Here is a 12,233-nt window from a genome sequence, read left to right as displayed (position 1 = left end):
TCTTTACCTGGTTTTGGTATTAGGGTGATGCTGGCTTCATAGAATGAGCTTGGAAGTGTTCCTTCCTCTTGAATTTTTTGTAGTAGTCTGAGGAGGATAGGTTTTAGTTCTTCCTTGAATGTTTGGTAAAACTCCCCTGTGAAGCCGTCTGGTCCTGGGCTTTTGTTTGATGGAAGCTTTTTGATGACTGCTTCAATTTCTTCCATAGTTATTGGCCTGTTGAGATTTTTAGATTCTTCCTGATTGAGTTTTGGAATGTTGTATTTTTCTAGGAATTTGTCCATTTCCTCCAGGTTGTCTAGTTTGTCGGAGTAGAGCTGTCCATAGTATTTTTTAATGATCATTTGTATTTCTGTGGGGTCTGTTGTTATTTCGCCTCTATCGTTTCTGATTTTGTTTATTTGGGTCCTCTCTCTTTGCTTCTTGGTGAGTCTGGCTAGAGGTTTGTCAATCTTGTTTATCCTTTCAAAGAACCAGCTCTTGGTTTCATTGATTTTCTGTATTGTTTTTTTGGTCTCTATGTCATTTATTTCTGCTCTAATCTTTATTATTTCCTTCCTTCTGCTCACTCTGGGGTTTTCTTGTTGCTCTCTTTCTAATTCTTTGAGTTGTAGAGTTAGATGATTTACTACCATGTTTTCTTGTTTTTTGAGATAGGCCTGTAGAGCTATAAACTTCCCTCTCAAGACTGCTTTCATTGTGTCCCATAGGTTTTGGATTGTTGTGTTTTCATTGTCATTAGTTTCCAGGATGTTTTTAATTTCTTCTTTGATCTCATTGGTAACCCAATCAATATTTAGTAGCATGCTATTCAGCTTCCAGGTGTTTGAGTATTTTTGGTTGTTTTTATTGTAGTTTATTTCTAATATTATGCCATCGTGGTCTGTGAAGATGCTTTTTATGATTTCAATCTTCTTGAATTTGGGGATACTTTGCTTGTGACCCAATATATGGTCTATTTTTGAATATGTCTTATGAGCATTTGAGTAGAATGTATATTCCCTGGCTTTGGGGTGGAGTGTTCTGAAGATGTCTATTAAGTCCATCTGATCTAGTGAGTCATTTAGGATTGCTGTATCTTTGCTGATTGTTTGTCTAGAGGGCTTATCCAGTGCTGTCAGTGGTGTATTAAAGTCCCCTACTATGATTGTATTGTTGTCGATCTCTCCTTTGATATCTTCCAGGAGTTTTTTTATGAATTTGGGTGCTCCTGCATTGGGTGCATATATGTTTACCAGAGTTATATCTTCTTGTTGTATTGATCCCTTTAGTATTATGAAGTGGCCTTCCTTATCTCTTGTTATGGCCTTCACTTTGAGGTCTATTTTGTCCGATATAAGTATTGCTACCCCAGCTTTCTTTTCCTTTCCATTTGCCTGAAAGATATTTTTCCATCCTTTCACTTTCAGTCTGTGTGAGTCCCTTCTAATGAGGTGGGTTTCTTGTAGACAGCAGATGTATGGGTCATGTTTTTTTATCCATTCAGCCACTCGATGTCTTTTGTTTGGAGCATTTAGTCCGTTTACGTTTAAAGTTATTATTGAAAGGTACTTGTTTGTAGCCATTTCTGTTTTTGTGTGGCTGTTTTCTTTCTGAGCTTTTTATTTCTTCTTTTTATACCAGTCCCTTTAGCATTCCTTGCATTGCTGGCTTGGTGGTGATAAACTCCCTTAGCCTTTTTTTGTCTGTGAAGCTTCTTATTTCCCCTTCAAGTTTGAATGATAGCCTTGCTGGATAGAGTATTCTTGGATTCAGTCCTTTGCTTTGCATCACTTTGTAAATTTCAGTCCATTCTTTTCTGGCCTGATGTGTTTCTGTTGAGAAATCATTTGACAATCTAATGGGAGAGCCCTTGTATGTAACTTTCCGTCTCTCTCTTGCAGCCTGTAAGATTCTCTCTTTGTCCTGAACATTTGCCATGGTAATTATGATGTGTCTTGGTGTGGGTCTTTTCGGGTTCACCTTGTTTGGGACTCTCTGGGCATGTGTGACTTTTTTCTTCCCCACCTCAGGGATTCTGATATTATTTCTTCTAATAGGTTTTCTAATCCTTGTTCATCCTTTTGTTGTTCTGGTACTCCTATTATTCGTATGTTGTTTCGTTTCATGTTGTCCCAAAGCTCCCTTAGGCTCTCCTCCTGTCTTTTAATTTTTTTCTCCAATTGCAGTACATTTTGGGTGTGTTTTGCTTCCTTGTCTTCTAATTCACTAATTCGGTCCTCCGCTTCTCCTAGTCTACTGTTGATACTTTCAATGGAGTTTTTCATTGCAGCTATATCACTCTTCATTTCTTCTTGGGTCTTACTTAAGTTGTTGATTTTTTCATCTGTTTCTTCTAGCTTCTTCCATATGTTATCGATTTTTTCATCTGTTTCGTCTTGCTTCTTGCAGAGGTTGTCGATTTTTTCCTCCATCCGGTTTATGCACTCTAGGACCCTTATTCTGAATTCTTTTTCTGTCATGTTGCATGCCTCTGTATTACTTAGCTGCTTTTCTGGAGAGTCCTCCTTCTCTTTCCTTTGGGGGTTTCTTTGTCTACCCATGTTTGATCTCACTGACATATCTAGACGTTGAGTCGTTCAGTGGTTGCTCCCTTGGTGGCAGTGACTCCTTGATCTGTGGTTGCTCTTCGGGCGGTTGCGGTAGCAGCTGCTCTTCAGTTGGCAGCAGCTCCTCTGGTGGGTTCTGTTCACAGCTGTAGTGGCTCTTCTTGCTGGTGGGGCGAGGTTTCACGTACAGCTGCTGTTCCTCGGCAGAGGGTGTGTTGCTCAGGAGGTTGCTGTTGCTTGGATCTGCTGCGTTGATTTAAAGGCACAAAATACAACACAACAAGGCACCACGTACCAGGCACTATACACAAATATATTCACGATATTAATAACCCCAAATAAAGGTGATCACCCTAATTAAGAGAATTAGGGAACAAGGAAGAAGAAAGAGAAAAAGATAAAAGAGAAAAAGAAAAGAAAAGTAGGGACCAAAAAAAAAAAAAAAAAGGAGTGCAAAAATGAAATTTGGAAAAAGAAGGGGGGAAAATAAAAGCGAGAAAAGAAAAAAAAAAAGAGCGAAAAGAGAGAATGAAGTGGAAGAGGGGAAGAGACTTTTTATATGAGGAGAATACTCCTATAGAACAGCCATTAATCCCAACAAATTCCAGCACCAGCTCCCTGGAGATGAATGCAAACTAGAAACAACCAATAATATAACGATGAAAATAGAATGGAGAACACTAATCCCAAAATAAAATAAAGAGAAAATAAAATGGCACTTTAAAAAATGGTAAAATGGTAGCAGTAGTAATACTGGTTAAAAATAAGAAGGTAGTAATTAAAAGGGTAAAATCGGGTGATGGAAAAAGAAGAAAAAAAAAAAGAAAAGAAAAAAAAGAAGAAGAAAAAAAAAAAGGAAAAAAAATTGGTTTCTTAGTTAAAAGGTGGAAAAAAAAAAAATTGCAGTAGTGAAGGTCCCTTGGTTCTTCTATTCTTCAGTGTGGCTCGCCTTAGACCTGCCAGGTATTCAGGAGAGTGTTGAGTTTCCCTGCGATACACTGTTCCTCTGTGTTGTAAACCACAGTCCTTATTTTAAAGTAAGCCGCATTTGTTTCCCAGACTGCCTTATTTTGTGTTTAGCAAAGAGTCAGTTTGTGGGTCAGCCTCTGGGTGGCAGTGTTTTGGGGTTGGCCTCTGAGGCTATAGGGCCTTTCTGTCCAGTGGAAGTTCACTGCCCAGAGCTGGCTGCGTAATAGTTAGTTACCAGCGCTGTGTTGTTGCTGGGATTGAAAATCCCTCTATAGGCCAGACCCTGTTAACTCCCAGGGACTGATCAGGTTATTTTAATCCTTGATCTTGTACAGGGTGGAATCTGGGTGTGGCTGTGCTCCTTGCCTGAGGGCTGGGGGGAGGAGTCTCACTCTCCAGAGAGAATGGCTGCCCCAGTCCTGGGCTCAGGGATGTCTCAGCACTCAATTCGCTGCCACCTCTCCCGGCCCCCCTCTCTCCTCAGTCTCTCCCCAGATTCCACTCCTCCGCACACTCTCCCTCTCTTCAGCACAGGTGAGTGTCTGTATCTGAAATGTCCCATGAACAGGATTCAGTGAAAACAAACAAACAAACGCCGACCGCGGAAACGGGAAAGGCTTGGTTTCTGTAAGCTTCTTCTCTTACCGGCACTGCATGGTCTGGTCAGCTCTTCAGGCTGCCCCCTTTAGGCTCAGTCCTCTGTGATCACAGAACCCAGCTCTCAATTCCCCCGGTGGCGCCAGGAATCCCGCGTTCTCCTTTCCCCCGTCAGGGGCTGTGCCTGTCCCAAGGGACGCGGCTGCCGTGCGGTCTCCCTCCGACTCTCTGGGTTCAGAGGTCTGGCAAACTTTCCTGCCCAAATCCCTGGGTTTTTTTTACCTTTCCTGGGGAGTTCTGCTCTTCTCGGCTGCAAACCGTCTCACCAGCTGAGCAATTTCGCCAATTCGGTGTGGGTGTTACTAGTTTCAGCTGCTGACTCCATTTGCTCCTGGACACGACCTGGGACGCGTCTGCCTATATCGCCGCCATCTTCCGTCCCTGGGAAGACTTTTCTTGTGACCCAGTATGTGGTCTATTTTTGAAAATGTCCCATGTGCACTTGAGAAGAACGTATATTCTGTGGCTTTGGTGTGAAATGTTCTGAAGATGTCAATTAAGTCCATCTGATTTAGTGAGTCATTTAGGATTGCTGTGTCTTTGCTGATTTTTGTCTAGAGGATTTATCCAGTGATGTCAGTGGTGTATTAAAGTCCCCTACTATGGTTGTTTTGTTGTCGGTGTCTCCCTTGATATCTTCCAGGAGGTTTTTTTTTATGTATTTGGGTGCTCCTGCATTGCGTGTATATGTGTTTATCAGGATTATATCTTCTTGTTGTATCAATCCCTTTAGTATTATGAAGTGGCCTTCCTTATCTCGTGTTACGGCCTTCACTTTGAGGTCTATTTTGTCCAATATAAGTATTGCTACCCCAGCTATTTTTTTTTTAATTTCCATTTGCTTGAAAGATATTTTTTCATCCCTTCACTTTTAGTCTGTGTGAGTCCCTTATTCTGAGGTGTGTCTGTTGTAGACAGCAAATATATGGGTCATGTTTTTTTTTATCCATTCAGCCACTCGATGTCTTTTGATTGGAGCATTTAGTCCATTTACATTTAAAGGTATTATTGAAATGTACTTGTTTGTAGCCATTTCTATTTTTTGTGCCTGTGTTCTTTCTTACCTTTTTATTTCTTCTTTTTACACCAGTCCCTTTAGCATTTCTTGCATTGCTGACTTGGTGATGAACTCCCTTAGCCTATTTTGTCTGTGAGGCTTCTTATTTCCCCTTCAATTTTGAATGATAGCCTTGCTGGATAGAGTATTCTTGGATTCAGTCGTTTGCTTTGCATCACTTTGTAAATTTCCGTCCATTCTTTTCTGGCCTGATGTGTTTCTGTTGAGAAATCATTTCATAATCTAATGGGAGATCCCTGTATGTAACTTTCCGTTTCTCTCTTGCAGCCTTTAAGATTCTCTCTTTGTCCTGAACATTGGCCATGGTAATTATGCTGTGTCTTGGCGTGGGTCTTTTCGGGTTCATCCTGTTTGGGACTCTCTGTGCTTGTATGACTTTTTTCTTTCCCATCTCAGGGACGTTTTCTGATATTATTTCTTCAAATAGGTTGTCTAACTCTTGTTCCTCTTTCTGTTGTTCTGGCACCCCTATTATTTGTATGTTGTTTCATTTCATGTTGTCCCATCGCTCCCTTAGGATCTCCTCCTGTCTTTTAATTTTTTTCTCCAATTGCAGTTCAGTTTGTGTGTGTTTTGCTTCCCTGTCTTCTAATTCGCTAATTTGGTCCTCTGCTTCTCCTAGTCTACTGTTGAAACTTTCAATGGTGTTTTTTTATTGCAGCTATATCACTCTTCATTTCTTCTTGCTTCTTACATAAGTTATTGATTTTTTTCATCCATTTCTTTTTGATTCTTACATAAGTTGTTGATTTTTTTTTCATCCGTTTCTTCTTGATTCTTGCATAAGTTGTTGATTTTTTCCTCCATCCGGTTAATGCACTCTAGGACCCTTAATCTGAATTCTTTTTCTGACATGTTGCATCCCTTGTTTCACTTAGCTGCTTTTCTGGTGAGTCCTCCTTTTCTTTCCTTTTGGGGGTTTCTTTGTCTACCCATGTTTGATCTCACCAACAAATTTTAATGTTGAGTCCTTCAGGGGCTGCTCCTTGGGTGGCAGTGGCTCCTCAGTCTGCGGTTGCTCCTCAGGCAGGTGTGGTAGCAGCTGCTCCTCAGTTGGCAGCAGCTTCTCTGGTGGGTGCTGTTCACAGCTGTGGTGGCTCCTCTGGCTGTTGGGGAGAGGCTTCTCACACACCTGCTGTTCCTCAGACAGAGGGTGTGCTGATCACGAGGCTGCTGATCCTTGGATGGGGGCGGGCTACACACCTAACTGCTACTCCTTGAAGTGGGGCGGACTGCTCATGTGGCTGCTGTTCCTTGAATGGGGGCTGGCTGCACACTGCTGTTGTTCCTCTGATGTGGTGGGATGCTTGTGGTGCTACTGCTCCTTGGAGTTGGACTGGTTGATTGCAAGTCTGCTGCTCCTCGGATCGGGGTGGGCTACTTGCTCGGCTGCTGCTCTTTGGATGGGAGTGAGCTGCATGCGTGGCTGCTCCTCGTTGGACAGGAACGGGCTACTCACCCAGCTGCAGCTCATCGGACAGGTGCAGGCTGTGTGTGGCTCCGTTCCTCGGACCAGTGTGTGCTGCACAGGGCTGCCGCTCCTCGAACGTGGGCAGTCTGATCGTGTGGCTGCTGCTCCTCAGACCGAGGTGGGATGCTGCTGCACCTCGAGTAGGGACAGGGTGCTCGCAGAACTGCTGCTCCTTGAATGGGGACGGGCTGCTCACACAGCTGCTGTTCCTCGGATTGGAAAGGCTGCTCATGCGGCTGCTGCCCCTTGGACAGGTCAGCTGCTCGCGTGGTTGCTGCTCCATGGACAGGGGAGCGGTCCACTCACACAGCTGCTGCTCCTTGGACAGGGGCAGGCCACAGGAAGCTGATGCTCTTAGACCTGAGCAGGTTGCTCACGGGGCTGATGCTCCTTGGACAGGAGCGTGCTGCTCACGTGTCTGCTGCTCACGTGGTTGCAGTGCCCTGGACTAAAGCGTTGGGCTGGTCAGTGGGGACCGTGTTCAGAACTCACAGGAACCTGTGCCAGGGGTGGCTGGAGACTTGGTGACTGTGGGACCACAGCCAGAGTATCAGGTCCCTGGCAGGGGTGGCTGTAGAGTCCCAGGTGTTACCTGAGGGGACCCTGGGTGGAGGTGAGGCTGGACTCCCAGTTACATCAGCTCTCCCCTTTGAAAAGGTGAGGCCTCTGAGGAAGAGCTGGCCTCCTGGTCCTGTTTGCAATGGTAGCAGCGGCTACCTAGTTAGGCGAGCCCGGTTAGCCTGCCCCCAAAGGTCCTGCGGGGTCTAACTGTGCCTCAGTCACACACACACACACACACACACACACACACACACACACACACTCCTCTTTTGCACCCTCACTGCCGCCTTCTTCCTGCGGCTGTAGCTGGGTCTAGGGTGTAATTGACCCCTTTGTTACTAAAGTTTCCTCTCCACGTGTCTGATTATGTGGCTTGCTCTCTAGCACTTTAGCCAGACAGGATAAAATTCACCTTAACAAGGTATGACCAATAGGGAACAAAGCATGAATGTACTCATGACACCGATAACCCCAATATAAGTGACCACCTGAGAAAAGAGAATTAGGGGAGAGAAAAAAAGAGCACAAATGATATAAGAGAGAGAGAGAGAGAGAGAGAGAGAGAGAGAGAGAGAGAGAGAGAGAGAGAGAGAGAGAGAGAGAGAGAGAGAGAGAGAGAGAGAGAGAGAAGATAGGAGAGAAAAGAAAAAGGAGAAAAAATATATATACACACATACATACATGTATATATGTATATATATATGTATATATGGAGAAAACACCAGAGGACCAATAGAAAAACCAAACAAATACAAACACCAAACACCCAGTAAAGAGGGTGTGGGCAGAATCTGTAGAGGCTAAGCTAATATACAGGAAATAAGGTTAAGAATTGGATAAATATGGGGAGGACCTCACTTCAGTATAGAGGAAGTAGAAAAGGGATGAGTGGATAAGAAGAGACAGAAGGGGAATAAAATAATATATTTACAAAAAAAGATTTTAAAAAATGGTATAAAAATAGAAAATAACAAATAAAAATAAAATAATATTGAATGATGAAAAAATAATGTGAAAAGAAGTAGAAAATAAAGCACCAAAAAAAGGAGAACAAAGGCCGAAACCGGTTTGGCTCAGTGGATAGAGCGTCGGCCTGCGGACTGAGAGGTCCCGGGTTCGATTCCGGTCAAGGGCATGTACCTGGGTTGCGGGCATATCCCCAGTGGGGGATGAGCAGGAGGCAGCTGACCGATGATTCTCTCTCATCGATGTTTCTAACTCTCTATCTCTCTCCCTTCCTCTCTGTAAAAAATCAATAAAATATATTTAAAAAAAAAAAAAAAAAAGAGGGTGTGGGCAGAATCTGTAGAGGCTAAGCTAATATACAGGAAATAAGGTTAAGAATTGGATAAATATTGGGAGGACCTCACTTCAGTATAGAGGAAGTAGAAAAGGGATGAGTGGATAAGAAGAGACAGAAGGGGAATAAAATAATATATTTACAAAAAAAGATTTTAAAAAATGGTATAAAAATAGAAAATAACAAGTAAAAATAAAATAATATTGAATGATGAAAAAATAATGTGAAAAGAAGTAGAAAATAAAGCACCAAAAAAAGGAGAACAAAGGCCGAAACCGGTTTGGCTCAGTGGATAGAGCGTCGGCCTGCGGACTGAAAGGTCCCAGGTTCGATTCTGGTCAAGGGCATGTACCTGGGTTGCGGGCACATCCCCAGTAGATGTGCAGGAGGCAGCTGATCGATGTTTCTCTCTCATCGATGTTTCTAACTCTCTATCTCTCTCCCTTCCTCTCTGTAAAAAAATCAATAAAATATATTTTAAAAAATAAAAAGGAGAACAAAAAAAAAGCAAAAAAAAAAAGCTAACAAAACAATAATAATAAAATAAAAATTAAAAATTGAAATGTCAAGGAGGGAAAATGGCGGAGGTATAAGCGGACGTGTCCTGTGCCTTGTCCTGGAGCAGATAAGGGTGAGCAGCTGAAACGGGTAACATTCAGCCTGAATAGGTAGAGGATTTTCAGCTGAGAGATTGTCTGCAGCTAGGAAAGACTGAGAACCCCCCAGGGAAAAAAAAGGACGCTTGGAGACTGCGGCTGAAGCCTCTCCTGGTGCGCCAGCTAAGCAGCGGAGACTGCGCCATCTTGGGTGGTTGTTGCTGGCATCCAGAGACCAGCTACTAACCTGGAAACAAGGGATCTCAAGCAGCGTGACTGAGTGAACTCAGAGGAACACTGCTTCTTCTCACAGAAAGGTTGGACATCCCCTAAAGGTGCGGTTTGCAGTTCGGGTTGGAGGGAGGACCTAGCTCGAGCGCGCACGCGGGGCGGAATCTCCGCCCCACAGAGTCCGCAGCCATTGGGACCAGCGTGACCCGCGAGTGGGGAAGGGGCCCCACAGGGCTGCTGGCAGAAGGGAACGCGAAAAATGAGCCCATAGCTGGACTGGATGTAAAGGAGCAGCCTTGGACTTTGCCAATCTGCTGGCTGCTTGGTGCCAGGGGCGAGTGGGTGCGCGGAGACTGCGCACGGAGACTGTGCGCAGACCTGGAAGGTGGAGGCTTGCGAATTTGCACAACTATCAGGCTCTTGTTACAGTTCCCCTTAGATCCGTGCATTTGATTATTAAACTCAGAGCATGGGATTCCCCAGTTGGGGTCATTCGCAGAGCCTGTAGGGGAAAGTTCTTTTTGGGGAGCCTGGGAAACAGCGAACAGTGGCAAGGAACCAGCTCTGGGCAGTGGTCTTTCCCGAATCAGTTCCAAATACCATAGAGGACAAAACCCTACTGATAGAGAGGACTTAGAGCCTCTGGGGTAAATCCAGACACACTGCCACCCAGAGGCAGAGCCACAAACTGTCTCTTTTGCGATCACAAATAAAGGCAGTCTGGTAAAAAAATACAACCTGCCTTAAAATCAGGTCTGTGGTTTACTGCACGGAGGGACAGTGTATCGCAGGGAAGTTCAACACTCCCCTGAATGCCTGGCAGGACTGAGGCGTGCCAAAAAGAAGAGTGGAAGATCTGAAGCACCTTCACTTCCGAATATTTTTATATATTTTTTTAAATTCTTTTTTCACCATTTCATTAAGAACCTATTTTATCTATTTTTTTATTTTTTATTTTTTTCATCACCTGATTTTACCTTTTTAATTACTACATTTTTTAACCAGTATTATTGCTATCCTTTTACCATTTTTCAAGGGTCATTTTATTTTTTATTATTTTTTATTATTTTTCTTTATTTTATTTTGGGATTAGTGTTCTACACTCTATTTTCATCGTTCCTTTAGCATCATTTCTCTCTATCTCACATTTACCCTTAAGCCAAAACTCTTCCTCACTTTCCCCCTTTTGTTGTCCTGTTTCTCTTACCCTATTCCTGCTTTGGATTTTACCTATTCCTTCTTTCTACCCACTGTCTAAATTTCACCCTACTTATATATCTAATTTCCAATCCCTCACTCTCCCCATACAAATAGCCTCTTCCCCACCTCTATTTCATTCTCTTAATTTTTTTTTGTTTTTGTTGTTGTTGTGTTTTTTTGTGGGTTTTTTTGGTCTTTTTGAGTTTTTTTTTCTCTCCCTTTTCCCAATCTCATTTCGGCACTCCTTTTTGTTTTTTATTTTTCTCTCTAATATTTTTCTCTTTTTTCTTCTTTATCCCCTAATTCTCTTCGCTCGGGGGCGGGGGGGGGGTCACTTTTATTTGGGGTTATTAATATCGTGAATGCATTTAGTTTGGTGCCTTGTACGTTGTGCCTTGTTGTGTTGTATTTTGTGCCTTTGAATCAGCGCAACAGAGAGAGATCTACATAACCAAACACCTTGAGAAGAGAAATCATGGTGAAACAAAGAACCAACCCAAATATGAAAGAAAAACAGGCATCATCAGAAAAGGAAGTAAACGAAATAGAGGCAATGGAGGCAAGCAACCTGTCAGAGAAAGAATTCAGAGTAATGGTCATAAGGTGGATGAAAAGAATGGAAGACCAATTCAACAATATGTGTAGGAACCAAGAGGAAATGAAGAAGAACCAAGAGGAAATGAAGAGAAACCAAGAAGAAATGAAAAACGACATCACTGCCATAAAGAACTCAATAGAAAGCATCAACAGTAGACTAGAAGAAGCAGAGGACCGTATCAGCGAGCTAGAAGACAAGGTAGAAAAAAATACCCAAACAGAACAGCTTCTAGAAAAAAAAATTAAAAAGCAGGAAGAGAGCCTAAGAGAACTCTGGGACAATGCTAAACGAAACAACATCCGAATAATAGGGGTGCCAGAAGGAGAGGAAACTGAGCAAGGAATAGAAAACCTGTTTGAAAAAATAGTAACAGAAAATTTCCCTGATATAGGGAGGAAAAAACTCACACAAATCCAAGAAGCTCACAGAGTCCCAAACAAAATGAACCCGAAAAGACCGACACCAAGGCACATAATAATTAAATTGGCAAACACCAACGACAAAGCAAGAATCTTAAAAGCAGCCAGAGAGAGACAGAAAGTTACCTACAAAGGATCCCCCATCAGACTAGCGACCGATTTCTCAACAGAAACACATCAGGCAAGAAGGGAATGGAATGAAATATACAAAGTCATGCAAAGGAAGGGTCTGAATCCAAGAATACTATACCCAGCGAGGCTATCAATCAAAATTGAGGGTCAAATCAGGAGCTTCACAGACAAAAATGGTCTACGGGAGTTTATTACAACCAAACCAGCAATGCAAGAAATGCTAAAGGGTCTGCTGTAAATAGAAAAAACAGGAAACAAAGAAGGAACGCAGCGGTAAAGAACAAAAATGGCGACTAACAAGTTTCTATCAATAATAACTTTAAATGTAAATGGATTAAATTCCCCAGTCAAAAGGCATAGGGTAAATGAGTGGATAAGAAAACATGACCCATATATCTGCTGTCTACAGGAAACCCACCTCAGAAAAAAAGACGCACACAGACTGATGGTGAAGGGATGGAAAAAGGTTTTT

Source organism: Myotis nattereri (assembly GCF_964212035.1).
Source record: "Myotis nattereri genome assembly, chromosome: 2".
In the NCBI taxonomy this organism is placed as follows: Eukaryota; Metazoa; Chordata; class Mammalia; order Chiroptera; family Vespertilionidae; genus Myotis; species Myotis nattereri.
The sequence above is the reverse complement of the archived record's forward strand: the minus strand, read 5'-3'. Positions refer to the sequence as shown.